This window comes from Wyeomyia smithii, chromosome 3 (genome assembly GCF_029784165.1).
Source record: "Wyeomyia smithii strain HCP4-BCI-WySm-NY-G18 chromosome 3, ASM2978416v1, whole genome shotgun sequence".
Classification (NCBI taxonomy): domain Eukaryota; kingdom Metazoa; phylum Arthropoda; class Insecta; order Diptera; family Culicidae; genus Wyeomyia; species Wyeomyia smithii.
In genome coordinates, this window is record NC_073696.1 from 53,995,321 (window position 1) to 54,009,790 (window position 14,470).

General features: G+C 36.7%; 1 long non-coding RNA gene across 1 annotated transcript; it reads right to left on the reverse strand.

The window, feature by feature from the left end:
• Positions 1–4,330: 4,330 nt before the first annotated feature.
• Positions 4,331–6,582, reverse strand: LOC129732220 (uncharacterized). Its single transcript, XR_008729203.1, has 3 exons — positions 5,646–6,582; positions 5,208–5,505; positions 4,331–5,139 (listed from the first exon to the last, which is right to left on the reverse strand). It is a non-coding gene; the product is annotated as an uncharacterized LOC129732220 (long non-coding RNA).
• Positions 6,583–14,470: the final 7,888 nt, after the last annotated feature.

The window sequence follows — 14,470 nt, forward strand, 5'->3', positions numbered from 1 at the left end:
CATTTGCAGACTGCCACTGTTTGCAAAACCAGCTGAATCTGTTCAATAACGGGACTTCACTTCGAAGGGTTGAGAAAATGAATGATTTGGGAGTCGTCCTGGATCCAACACTATCAGTCAACAACCACTACATCTCGATAATTGCCCAGGCCAATCGACAACTTGGTTTCATTTTGAAAGTTGCCAAAGGCATCAAAGATCCATAGAGCTTGACGTCCTTGTATTGTGCGTAGGTGAGACCATATCATGAGACCGCTTGTATTGTCTGGAATCCTGTAGGATACGTGCTGGATCGATAGAATTGAAGGCGTTCAGCGAAGAATTATCCGGCTGGCCCTACGTCACCTTCCTTGGCGAAATCCTCTGGTTCTTCCTGAATACAAAAACAGATGCAGACTTTTGAACATGGACACACTTGTAAAAAGGGCGTAAAATTCAACAGGTTTTGTTTGTCGCGAAGTTGCTCGATGGAGAAGTTTACTCCCCTCGACTACTTTCCATGCTGGATTTTCGTGTGGCCCAACGTCCTCGCCGGTACCGGTCACTGCTGCAGGAAAGATTCCACCGATTTGCATGGGCAGTAGCTAGTAAGGCACAAATCCTCCACATGTGAGGGGAACGTGCCGTTATAAACCATGGCTTTTTAGCCGACCTACCTGATGGGCAGTAGCATATGATGCGACGATACCCTCGATGATCCGGACTTTCATGCTTGTGGAAGACCACTTCGACTTCAGTGAAACTTCTAGTCGTTTTAGAAATGACATTTCACGTTCGACGATTTTGTGAATTTTTATTTATTCATCAAGACACTACTCATGTCAAATGAAAAAAAATGACAAATACAAAATACAAAATACACAATACAAAATACAAACGCCAAAATAAGATTATGATTAAAAACCATTTAATATTGAAATTTCTGGAGTCTGAATAGCCGGAAATCGTTGTCCGGTAACGGGAAATCCGTGAAAATCGATCACATATTCTCCAATATGATCTTATTGAAACGAGATGACGTTAATAAATCGAAGTGTGATGTCTGGAAAGCGGAGTAAAATTAAGGAAAATCCTTAAATAGTACTCTTCAATATTAGAACTTCCGGAATTGACATGAGATCAAGAAACAGCAAATTGACGTTTTATGACACCATTTTGAAGTACAACTCGCAACTACCGGATTCTGCGTAGCTGTGCAAAACTTAAAAATATTCAAACACTTTCCAATAATGATACTTCTAGAACCGGGACTATGCCCAGACATTGGAAGCCCCCATTTTGAAGCCTAAGATAATAAATTCCAGTAAAAAGTTGTGTCTAGAGATTGATAGCGGTGGTGCTAACAAACTTGACACACCATTTGAACCAAATAATTCTTAAAAAGGTTTCTATTTGAAGAGAATCTACATTCTCTGGTATTCTACGGAATTCACCGTTGTTTCCATTGACAAATATTGGCTGTTTAGCTATTAGATATTTCAGATTTATTAGATTTCTGGCCTTTCGAAGTAGAATACTTCTCTCAGGAAGTTCGGCTACATAGGGATGTGAAATGAAAATCGAAAACCGAAAAAAAAGTGAAATTGAGATTGAGAGGCCAGCAAAGCTGCTGCTACCTTCTTAGCGCTGACTGAATCATATACCTTGCAATTCTAAACATGCTATTTGGCCTATAAAAGAGCCTGTTTCAGCCGAAGCCGCTCATAATAGTTCTAGACAGCGACAACAGCAGTCGTCCTCCCTTGATATAAAACAACGATCGAGTGAGACAAACCCTTCTAAATATATCTATATAGAAGTTAAATTGTATTTGAATATATAATCCTTCATCGCTCCGTAGTAGCTAGATCTGTCTCTACCAAACTTGGCACAGATATTTCTTAACACAAGAGAATGGTTACAGGATGGTAAACAAGAGATTGGCTACTGATTGACAAAATGATCCTCGTACAATCCGGTTCAAAATTATAGATTCAATAGTATGAAGAAAATCATTTTTCGAGCTCGGGTACTCAGCTAGTAACTAGTATTTGACCTGTATTAAGGGGACCTTAACGGAAGGTCGAACAATAATAAATTCACGTGATTTTTCTCGGGTGTTTAGAGTAATGTGAGTAAGAGTAAAGTGAAGTGAACATTCATGTAGTTCACAATTCCTACAACTTCCTCTCAAAAACCCAAAATTACCGTTCCAACACCGCTAGAAGCGTACTCCTTTTAGCGGTGTTGGAAAAAAATGGAAAAATGATTAAAAAGAGTTCACCAAGATCAATCAGGTGAATTCAAATTCAAAATCAAAATTCAAATGGTGAATCAACAAATGTCGAGTGGCTTTCACCAGGTCGTAGTCAGTTTCTGGCCCGATGGTTCCCAGCGAGGGAGATGTAATATCCACATATTTCTTTGATCGAGGACTAAAGGTAACAGCCGATGTATACCGGAAGGTTGTACAGAATGTTCTTATCCCGTGGATGAATAAAATTGCTGCTGGACATCATTTTAGCTTCCAATAGTTTTAACACCTGCTCATAACGTTAATATAATACAGAAATGGCTGGCTGAGAATGCTTCGGAGTTTTGGGAGAAGGAAATTTGACTCTTTAGAAGTTGATATCAATCCTTAGGATAATTTTGTATGTTGCGTCGTCGAGCGAGATACCAACAAGGGAACGCCTAAAACCATACTTTGGTCGCCCAAAGCTAAGATCATGAAGGTGATAACATATATGAATCGAAATATGCTAAATAGTGCATGCAGCAGCTTTCAAAGGCGTCTATAAACAGTAATCGAAACAGGAGGTGTTTTTTATTTTATTTTTACTTACAGAAATAATTTTAATAATGTTGCGAAAGAAAATAAACCACAGAACATTTATCACATATACATATGACTAGTTAGTATAAATTTTCTAAAACAAACTGCAAAAATACGCTACGCACCCTGTAGTTATGTACGGCAAGAAAAATTGCGAAAATATGTGGTATTACTTTAAATCCCATTTTCAACTCTACTCTCAGTTTTTAAACTATCAGAAATTTAGTAACTAAGAAAATTAATTTTTACCTCAAAAAATACACTCTAAACTCTTATTACTAATCAACTTCAGGCATAATTGACACAAACTGTATTGCACATTAAAAATCAATCTGTTCTCTAACAAAACCGAATAGTTTCATCGTGCAAATGTTCAAGTATAATTGTTAAACTCAAATCGAAGTTTGAATGTCAGGTGATGCCATATGGCATCACCCCTTCGGGAATGGGTTAAGCAATAATATCAAAATTTTCAAATTCAGTTATCTTAATTAGGTGCTTTCAAACAAATGTACTCGATTCGTCCTACGTTTTTATCAATGACATCCTCAAGACAACACCAGAAGAAAAGCACGTCTTTCGAACGCAGCCCTCCGGTATCGAGAACTACGTGCGCGTTTTTACAGACTTCTATATCTTCAAACTTGGATGAAATGATTCGCAGGTTTGTGCTACAACATACGCCCAGTTTGTATATTCCAACGGGTTACGTACCAGACTTCTAGGGAGCAACAAGTTTTTGGAACAAAACTTCATGTTTTCCATCAGCCTTTGTGGGTCCAATTTGACGGAAAAAAAACATCCTAAAAACAATATCGCACGCTTATCCTGGAGGTTAATAGCGGTCTCGATCAACTAGATTATTAGTTGAGAGAATTCGTTATCGATATTGTTTTTGGCACATTTTGCATGTGTAGGGTAAGCATAACGATACACCGTACCCCAGTGCTGAGTCGAGAAAATTCCCAGCTCGAAAAGAACCTCGACTCGATCGGAAATCGAACCCGATATCACAACCGTGTGGGAGAGCTAACCGCTAACCACAGAGCCACAGGAACCACACAAATAAAAAAAAAAAACATCCTACCACCCTGTAAATCATCTTGGGCCTCACCGAGACGAGCAGGAAACTAGTAATCCTTCTTCAGCGTTCATTTTTCCTAATTTGTAACATAATAATCTCTAGGTTCTGATGCAGCAAATGAAGCCAAATGTACCGTCAACGGACATTAGTCATTAGTTATACAAATTGACTCAATATTAAAGTATAAACATTTTCGCAAGCATTCCTGCCGCACACTGTAACGTCTTAATAGTTATTGAAAATTTGTTAGCTCTCGGATGATTTTTTATTATATTTTCATATTCTTCACAACTCCAAACTTAAACATATTTTTTCTTCACCATTAGCGATTCTGCCATTTTTGACAGTTGGATTCTAGACAGGCTGACCAGATTTTTTTTAGGGGAAAACGAGACAAAAAGGTTAAAGAATGAGCCGACCTGATTTTAGGCGGTTACAATTAATTTCCATTCTCTTCCAAAGAAGGATTAAGAAAAATCCTAAATGGAAAAAACATCTTTGGAAAAACTTGTCATTAATATGCATGGACAAGATGATGAAATCATTTCTCTTGTCAATTTGTTTCAACATCGCAAGTGTTGAAACTTGAAATTCCATCCACCACTCATGTTATGAAAATATGAAAAGTGGATCATAATCAAAGAAGGTATTGTTTTGATTATGGAGGCAAAAACAATACCTCAGTTATTAAATCGAACGCAAGTTCGAATGTTTTAAGTTTATATTTACAGCAAAAAACTCCAATTCGCGGATGTTTAATCAAAACATGCAACCGAGCGGATTTACGAAAAAGTCAACAACGATTGCATCAGCCGTGCACGGGCACGTTCGCGAGGAAAGAGACGGAAGAGCGGCCCGCTCTCGTGAGAAGACGACGCCGCGGGAAAATTCGGAGTGACCGGAGTAGCGGCGAATACTTAAGCTGGGACTTCAAGGAAGTCCGAGGTCGTTATAGTGATACCCCTCGTGAGGCAGGTGCCTACGTCGTTATAGATAGTCCGCGGTTCGTTTAGGTGTTAACTCTTAAGTTTTATTCCGCGAGGCAGAAGTGATGCCCGTTGTTTAAGTTTCGGTTTAGTGTTTAAGTGATTTAATATTTTTTCAACTTAACTGATAGATTAAAAGTAATTAAAATCGAGCAGATGTAGTGCAGTTAATCAAAGGACATATCACATCCAGCAGTAATAGTGTCTAACCACTCGGTACGTATTCCGCTTCATTGGTGACAGCGCAAAAGAGCCTGAAAAGATAGGCTCAGGTGCGCCGTTTTCTGGCTGGGCCAGTAGTGAAAAAGTAGAAAAAACTTACGTGCTTAAGTGACTTTGACGTATCGAAAAAACAGACCCAAATCAACGAAAGTGAATGCCACGAAACGTGCAAGTCCAATATTTCTAAGGGCTCCTCCTCGAAGATGGTCGAAACCTAAAAGAACAAATAAAAAGGATTAGAAGAAGAAACAGTGAAAGTGTTAGAGGAACAATAATAACAATCCGAGATCGACTGTTGACCAGTGTTACGCGAATTCAAGTTTTCGAAATCCAATCGCAATAGATCCCACGGACAGGGAGCAGCTCACAGGGCACTGGAACCAGCAACAGGATTCAACCTACAAAAAAAATGAAAATAAGGTAAGATCAACCCAAGTGGTAACCAGCACAAATAAATTAACCTCCCGCTTTAAGGCCCTAGTTGGAAGACCCTAATTCTATTCTTGGTTCATAATCATAGAAAAATACAATTACTTACCCATCCAACCTCACCGCCATAGCGGACTGTTCACCACACTATTCTGGCACAGAATATTCCACTTTCTGGCACAGAATATTCCACTACTACGACACTACATTCTAATCCGTGGCTAGTCACACGCCACTAAGATAACCTCAGAATTTTTTTTTAATTTAATGAACAAATCAAACTAAAAAAAACCAGGGGTACCGACCCGTACTGCCCATACCGAAACAAATTAAGAATGACGACAATCAATAATGCATAATTGCATTTTTATTAGTCGATTGACACGGTTTCACACATACCAGTGAATCAAGTCCATCGAAAATTTTCCAATTGGAATGGAAACCTAAAAATATATCAACTCACAGTGGGTCAAACACGTGAGTTGATCACATAAAATAACATCAATAAAATACCTTTTCATTCGAGTTCCTCACAACTGGACTCAAAGTAAACAGCGAAACCAAAGATCAGAGGATCTAAGGTTCGAAACAGGAACGTTTTTTTTTTCTCTCTCTCTTTTAGTTTACTAATACATGATCAAATTTTTGTTATTTCACATCATTACATGAATTTAACTTTTACAGCTAAATATCACAAAAGATGACAAGTGACAAGATGACAAGATAGATGATGACACAAATATTAATCCACTGATGACAGGCATCGCCAAATTGTATAGGATTAATCACGTCTCCGATACAGCAATAATCGCGGAACGCATATGAGTATGCGATTATTGCGAACAAAAGTGGGAAGAAGAAAACTAAAGCTTCATCATGACCTACGTCAATAATTGCAAAGCTTAGTAGCTACGCGAGACCTTGACCGTCAAACAAATGGCACATTGAGCCAGTAATGAAAAAATAAAAGTCCAAAATTAATTTTCACGGTTGAAACACAAACGGCAATAAAGAGTGGTCAAGGCATAATTAGGAACTACGCTTAGAGGGAAAGAAAAAAAAAAAAAAAAAAATAATATAATTATCTTTATATATTAAAGGGAAATGTTTCTTCACAAATGCATAATTTGAGAACAGATAGAAGAAATTGCAAGACTATTGGTGTTGTTTAGTTCGTCTAGAGCCCCGACGGGTTTATAAATAATAATAATAGGGGAATTCCACTAGAAAAGATAATAAAATATTAGCAATAAAATTACAAATTTGACACATACTCATCGGAGCAAAGTCCCATCATGCAACACTCACTATGCAAGTGGTACTCCAGGAGTAGCGACCAAAACGACTTAAGAATTGCATACTAAGCAATTCACGCAGAGCCGCAAGGGGAACACAATTCGAACGAAGCGAAGCACGTCGCACACAATTTAAACAAAGCCGTGGTATGAAAAGACTACACATAGAACAAAAAGGTTCTATACCCAATACCAAGACATATAAAGACATGCACGATTGAAGGCAGTTAGCACGTTCAGCCGATACTGGACTAAATTTAGTACCACAAATACATTAAAATTACTTAATCCCATAAGTATGAAAAGGGGAGAATAGAGCAAAAAGACCCAAACAATCTAAAATTGGAAAAAACTCTCGGTATCCCTACAAATATCTCCTTTCTCTTTTTAAGGTCAAATAATATGCTGCTGGAAGCAGGATTAAATGACCAGATTAGAGGAGATCAAGGAATACGTTGAACGGGAATATAAAAATCTACTCAAAAGCAAAAATAGGGCAAGATCACTTCAAGGAATTCTAACGAAAAAAGAACTCCTGAGGGATCACCTAGAAGAATTCGAATCTTTAGTCCTTAAATATGATAAAAGACTAAAGGACAAAGATTGGAACAAGCTCACAGATGACTTTGAGTTTGTAAAAACCAAAGTAGAGCAATCCATTAGAATATTAGAGGGAACTTCGATAATCCCAGAAAAAGAAAATAAGAGGCAAAGACGAAACTCAGACTATTATATCGAAGTGGTAATTCCTACACAAGGATTAAACCACTCGATATCCCTCGAGGATTCGCAAATTTGGGAAGCGTTACCCTTTACTTCATCATTTAATATATCAGGTGAAGTAAAGAGCTTTCTACAAGACAAGAATCAGATAGATAGAGAGGGAAAAAAGGCATCAGGAGAAGACTATCCGATATCGTCTTCATTTATATTACAAGAAGACGCTTCAAGCCGCTTCAAATTTCCAGATCATATTAGTCTGGAAAGCGAAACAAATCCGGAAAATAAAAACCATACAGAGGATTTTGATTTCGATAACACAAGTTTCATTGAAACTTTAGAGAGGCTTAAAAATAAATATTACAAAGATAGTTTTTTCTTCAATAGATTACTAAAGAAGAAAAAAACCAAAATGCCAGCAGAAACAACAAAAATGATGATCGATGCAGCTGCGATCATTCCAATATTCAGTGGAAAGGCGGAAGAACTAGATCCCTTCCTACTACAAGTTGATTATTTTGCAACAGACATCCCGGCAGCAGCTAGTCACACCCCATTATTGAATGTGGTGTACACAAAGCTCAGAGGGGATGCACTCAAACGGCTCAATGATATAAGGGCCGAGAAATGGCCCGAAGTTAAATTAAAAATGGAAAAACTTTTCCAGCCTGAAAAGAACATCGGGGCAATCTTCAAAGAAATCGAAACCCTACACCAGGGTTATTCAGAATCATTTGAGGAGTATAAAACACGAGCCACAAAAATTTACGAAAGTGTGAGAGATATCCCAGGACAGGAGGGAAATGATTCATATGTGTCAACACACCTAAGGAAACACTTCCTAGGGGGCCTGAGAAATCACACTTTGATTTCGGCAGGAAAGTCTCAACGAGATAAATCCTTTATGGACTTGCTCGAATGGCTACAAAAAGAATGTGAGGAGGAAGAAGAACTCCAGGATATCCACAGAAGGACGAAACCGGAGAACTCACCAAATTCTCCTCACAGAAAAAATTATAACAACATGAACAATAACACTCAAGGAGTTGCTTATTTAAATAACAACTTCAGAAGAAACAATAATAACAATTACCGAAACCAGAACAGAGGACACAATCCTCAGGCAAATAATCAAAATCAAAGTTACCAGAACAACTACCAAAACAATGGTAGTAGCAATAATTACAGAAATAATGGTAATAATACAAACTACCAAAATAATGGTAGTAATTACCACGGAAACAGGAATAATAATAATTATCAAAGAAATGATAATAACCATTCCAATTACAGGAACAGTAATAGTTTCCGGGGGAACAATACCGATTTTAGACCACAGAATAACGATTACCGAGGAAATGGCCAAAATAATGGCTTTAACAGAAATGATAACCGCGGTAATTATCAAAACGGTCATAATTCAAATTATAGGAATAATGACCGAAACAATGATACCAATAATAACAACAGAAACAATGGTAGAAATTCCTACGAAGGAAGACCCTTTCAGGGAAACCAACCTAGGAACCACCAAGGCCAATATGGTAATAACAGGGATTACAGAAGAGATGGGTCAAAAAACTAAAAAGGAGGGATTCAATAAACCAAAGGTTGACGGAATCCCAATTTAAAAGCTGCCTTTTTACATCATCAAAACCAAGAACACAAAAACTAAAAAACAAAGAGACTATAAATAAAACAACAGAAATTAAGTTTCCAATAAAAGAGACCCACGATCAGAGGTTTAGTCTAATACTAAATACACTCGAAAGATCGAATGAGTATACTGATTATCTACTAGATACAGGTGCTCAACCAAATATAATATCATTAAGAAGAGCTAGAAAAGTCGGTGCTGTATATATAGATAAATCCGACAGATCAGAAATCAAGGGAGTGACCAATAGTGAAGCATTGAATTCCATTGGCTCTACTTGGATAAACCTAAAGATATTAGAACATGTAATCCCGACAAAATTCTACGTGATTGACGAATTATCAATTCCAGCAATACTTGGAGCAAAATTCATGAAAAGCCATATTGATTCGATTGGAGGTAACTTTAAATATGTTATCTTCAAATTGAACATTCCAAAGAAATCAATTGAAGATAAAGACAAGGTTGATATTAAAGTATCGAAGATTACCAATAATAATTCTAGAAAACCCGAACAAATATTCATAGCAAATTATCAGGATGAAGCTATATTATCTAACAGTGAATCTGAAGATGAATACTTCGAAGATGATTACACCAGTGAATATTTAGAAAGTTCAGATGATCATGGAGAAAATAATTCAAGCTACTTTAATAGTTTAAAACCTGAAATAGGCTCTGCCGACAATGGAGATGAAGATTACTTCGAAATATCTTCCGCGAACGAAGAGGAACCAATTACAGAACCCGATAACGAATTTAAAATGGAAGATTTGGATTCCAATCAAGATTATAGCTTATTGGAGAACAAAGGAATTACACAAGCAAGAGGAGGAGAAAGAGTGAAAAAGGTTTTGGATAGCCTGAAACTCCAACATCTCGAAAAAAATACATTTTTTGAAATGGAAAATATAATGGCAGAATATAGTGATATATTCTTCCTAAAAGGGGATAAGTTGACTATCACAGATGCAGCAATGCACGAGATAGAGACAACAACCAATGTCCCTATAAATAAGAGGCAGTATAGATTCCCAGAATCTACAAAAAAACAAATTAATGAAGAAATAGACGAAATGCATCGCCAAGGCATAATAAGGCCTAGCAAAAGTCCATGGAATGCACCAGTTTTGTGCATACCTAAGAAGGATTTAGATGCGGAAGGGAACAAAAAGTACAGAATTGTAGTAGACTTTAGAGCTCTCAATTTGGTTACTAAACCATTTGTTTACCCCATTCCCCTAATAGATGAGATGTTAGATACTATAGGGGATAGTAAATATTTTTCTACATTGGATTTGAAATCAGGATTTTATCAAGTTCCGATTGATCCAAGAGATGCGGCGAAAACAGCATTCTCAACCCCGAATGGACATTATGAATATACGAGAATGCCCATGGGACTAAGAAATAGCCCATCAACTTTTCAAAAATTAATGAACTCAGTGCTATATGAATTGCCAGACATAAGGGCTCGGGTCTATCTTGACGACATTTTAATATACGGAAGAAGCATAAAAGAACACAACGAAAATCTGATCAGAGTGTTGAGAGCTCTGAGAAGACATAACTTGAAAGTGGAAACCTCAAAATGTCAAATATTAAAAACAAAGATAAATTATTTAGGACACACTATTGACGAACACGGTATACGTCCTATGAAAGATAATATTGAAGCTGTAAGGGATATGCCAGTTCCAAAGACAGTAAAAGGAGTGCGCTCATTCTTGGGAACAGTGAATTTTTATGGAAAATTCATCCCAAAAATAGCGGAAACTCGAAAACCTTTGAATGATTTATTAAAGAAAAATGTTCGTTTCAAATGGTCAGACGAATGCCAAAGTGCATTTGAGAAATTGAGAAATTTTCTAACATCGGATACTCTTTTGGTAAGACCAAAGTATAACGATACCTTTGTGTTAACTACGGATGCGAGTGACTACGCAATTGGAGCAGTCCTCTCAAATGAAAAAACACCAAATCGACCCATAGCCTACGCTAGTAGAGGCTTAGTAGGGGCCGAAATAAGGTATCACGTAATCGAGAAGGAATTACTTGCCATTGTTTGGGCAGTAAATCGATTCAAGCACTATATATATAATCAAAAATTCATCGTTTATACAGATCACAGACCTTTAGTTTCTCTGTGGAATCTGAAAGAAACATCTCACACCTTAACTAGGTTGAGATTGAAATTGCAAGGTCTGGAAATGGACATACGATATAAACAAGGACGAGAAAATATAGTAGCCGACTTTTTGTCAAGACTTCAACATGAAAATGTTGAAAAGGCCAACGACACTAACGAAAATACGGTCGCTGTGTTGACTCGTCAACAAAAACGACAACAGGATTTACTCATAAATGATGATGAGAATTCCGATGATGTCCCTGAAGATGAAATCTCCAAGATATTAAACTCTGACATTTCGGACAACGAAAAAGTTACCTTAAACGACTCAAATGACGCCTTAAAAGACGCAACATATCTATCAGCGGAGGACTTCAAAATCGCTCTGAAACAGGAATTGATTGATGAATCAAAAGTGGTTATTACAAAAACTATTAAAGATGAAAAATCATGCGACGCAAGATTTGTCATCCTAAATAGCAAAACTGCTTTCAATGAGTTAACATCTTTATATGATTACCCTCACGGTATCAAAGATTGGGTCAAAGATAACCTTTTGACACATCCTTCAAATAAGGTAGCAGGAATATTACTCGAAGGGAAGAACAACTCCCTAATGAATTTTGACAATTTTATTGATTTAATGTTAACATATTTCAATAACTGCCCGGATTTCATTCTAAACGCAAAGACAATTCACATGATCTCGTTTAGAAAGATAAAGCAATATCAGATTTTACAAATAGTAAAATATATTGCGTGGAAATTGAATATCAACATCATTTTATACAACGCAGACAGTGAACGAACTATAGTAAACAAGGACGAAATCCAAACAGTTTTGCATGAATTCCACGATGCGCCTCTTGGTGGACACGTAGGAGCAAAACGAATGCATCAACGAATAGGCACACTTTTTGTATGGCCTAACATGAGAAGAGACATTGAGAATTATGTAAAACAATGTGACTCATGTCAGAAGAACAAGATTTGGAGCCATAACAAAATCCCAATGAAGATAACAACTACGTCATCAGAACCATTTGAGAAGGTTTTTATAGACATAGTTGTCTTACCAGAATCCGATTTTGGTAATAAATATGGACTTGTCATGCAAGACGACCTAACCAGATTCTTGGTAGTAGCACCAATGGAGAATCAAGAATCAGAAACAGTCGCCAGGACATTTATAGAACATTACATTTGTAAATTTGGAACACCTGCTGAATTAGTATCAGATCAAGGTTCAAATTTTATGAGTGAGGTGTTCAAACATATTTGTAAAATTTTGAAAATAAAGAAAATCAACACAAGCGCGTATCATCCTCAAGCCAATTTAGTTGAGAGATCAAATCGTGAATTAAAAACATACCTGCGTCAGTACGTAGTAGGCAACCCACATGTATGGGACCAACATCTGCCATACTTTACGTTCGAGTACAACACGACGATTAACTCTTCGACAAAGTACTCTCCGTTCGAACTTGTATATGGACGATTAGCTAGATTACCAGCATCCATATATAACCAAAGGGAAAATGGTCTAAATTACGAAAGCTACTCAAAAGAGATGAGGTCTGTTTTCAAAAACATTCACTCAAAAGCTAAAGAAAACCTAATTCTGTCAAAAGAAAAGCGCAAAGAGCTCTATGACAGAAAAGCAAACGATTGGCAACCTATGTGGGGAGATCTGGTCTTAGTACATGCCAACCCCATGGGAGTAGGGCAGAAACTCCAGAGTTATTGGAGAGGCCCTTATGAAATCGTAGATTTGCCCAGTGAGCAAACCACGGTAATCAAAAACGGCAACAAACTAGAGAAGATCCACAATAATCGCCTAAGAAAATACCATAATTAAAAGAATGAAATGAAAAAAAAAAAAAAAAAAAAAAAAAAAAAAAAAAAAAAAAAAACATTGAATGAAGCATAAAAACACTCAAAGTTCACTACCTCTTCGTTTTATTTTTGGGGTGTCCGGATTTAAAACACATCAACATTTTGGTTGTAAATCCGGACAGTGCAAACAGGAAAAGGACGCCGTTTGACAGTGCGTTTAAAAAATCAGCCAATATCAAAATATTTTCTTTTCTCCTCGATTACAGGAGCATTTTTCTTCTCGTTAACCTATTCTGGTTAACGAATGGTGGATTCATTTTAGAGGAACAACACGAGCCGTTGATAAGAATGGGCACATACGTGTTGAAGGTAAGATTCCCGGTATTAGGATTAGAAGAAGGAGGGAAGGCCTTATTAAAATCTAAGGCAGATTATAATTATACTTGTGTATTATTACAAAAAATAATAAAAAATACACATTGTAATGTCATGCTGAGTGATTTAGAAATGGCATTCAACAAAAGCATGGATATGAATAAGTTCATAAAAGAATTTTTTCCATCCCGAAGAACTCGTGGTTTTATAACAGCCATTGGAGGTATGGATTCTGATGATAGAATTCGGGTGGATATAAATCTGGACAAATTAAGAAGGAACGAGGAATCCTTGGTCTTATCACTAGATCATCAAACTGCGACAATTGATGCTATGTACAAATTTGTAGACAGCTCAATGTTGCATATAGATGATAAGATGAAAAACGTGATGAATACGTTCAACACATTAGGGAAACTGGTCCAAGACGACTTAAGTTTCGCTAGTACATATAAAAAGGCACTACAACTTGAGTCGGAATTAATTGAAATTGGATTTAGAATTCAATCTTTAATAAATGACTTAAATAAACAACAGAATATTATACTACAAGTCTTGCTTAATAAAGACAATAGTATAACATGGTTTATTCAATTACTAGAGCCAGCAATTTTGTTGCAAATATTAAAAGAGGCTGAAAGTAAGATCAAAGGGGGCCTCGAATTTCCAAGAAGACAAAATAGCGGAATATTGTCAGAGATTTTGAGAATAACGGATGTATCCTTTAAAACGGAGAACAACCAAATGTTGTCAATTGACCTGAAGATACCGTTAGTTTCAAAGAGGAAATTCAAAGCATTTAAGGGAAGTTTTATTCCACAAATAAATGGAACTATTATCATGACCATTAATTTGGATCGGAATATAATAATTGAGGAAATTGATAACTATTGGGGATTCCTATTAACGGAAACTCAATA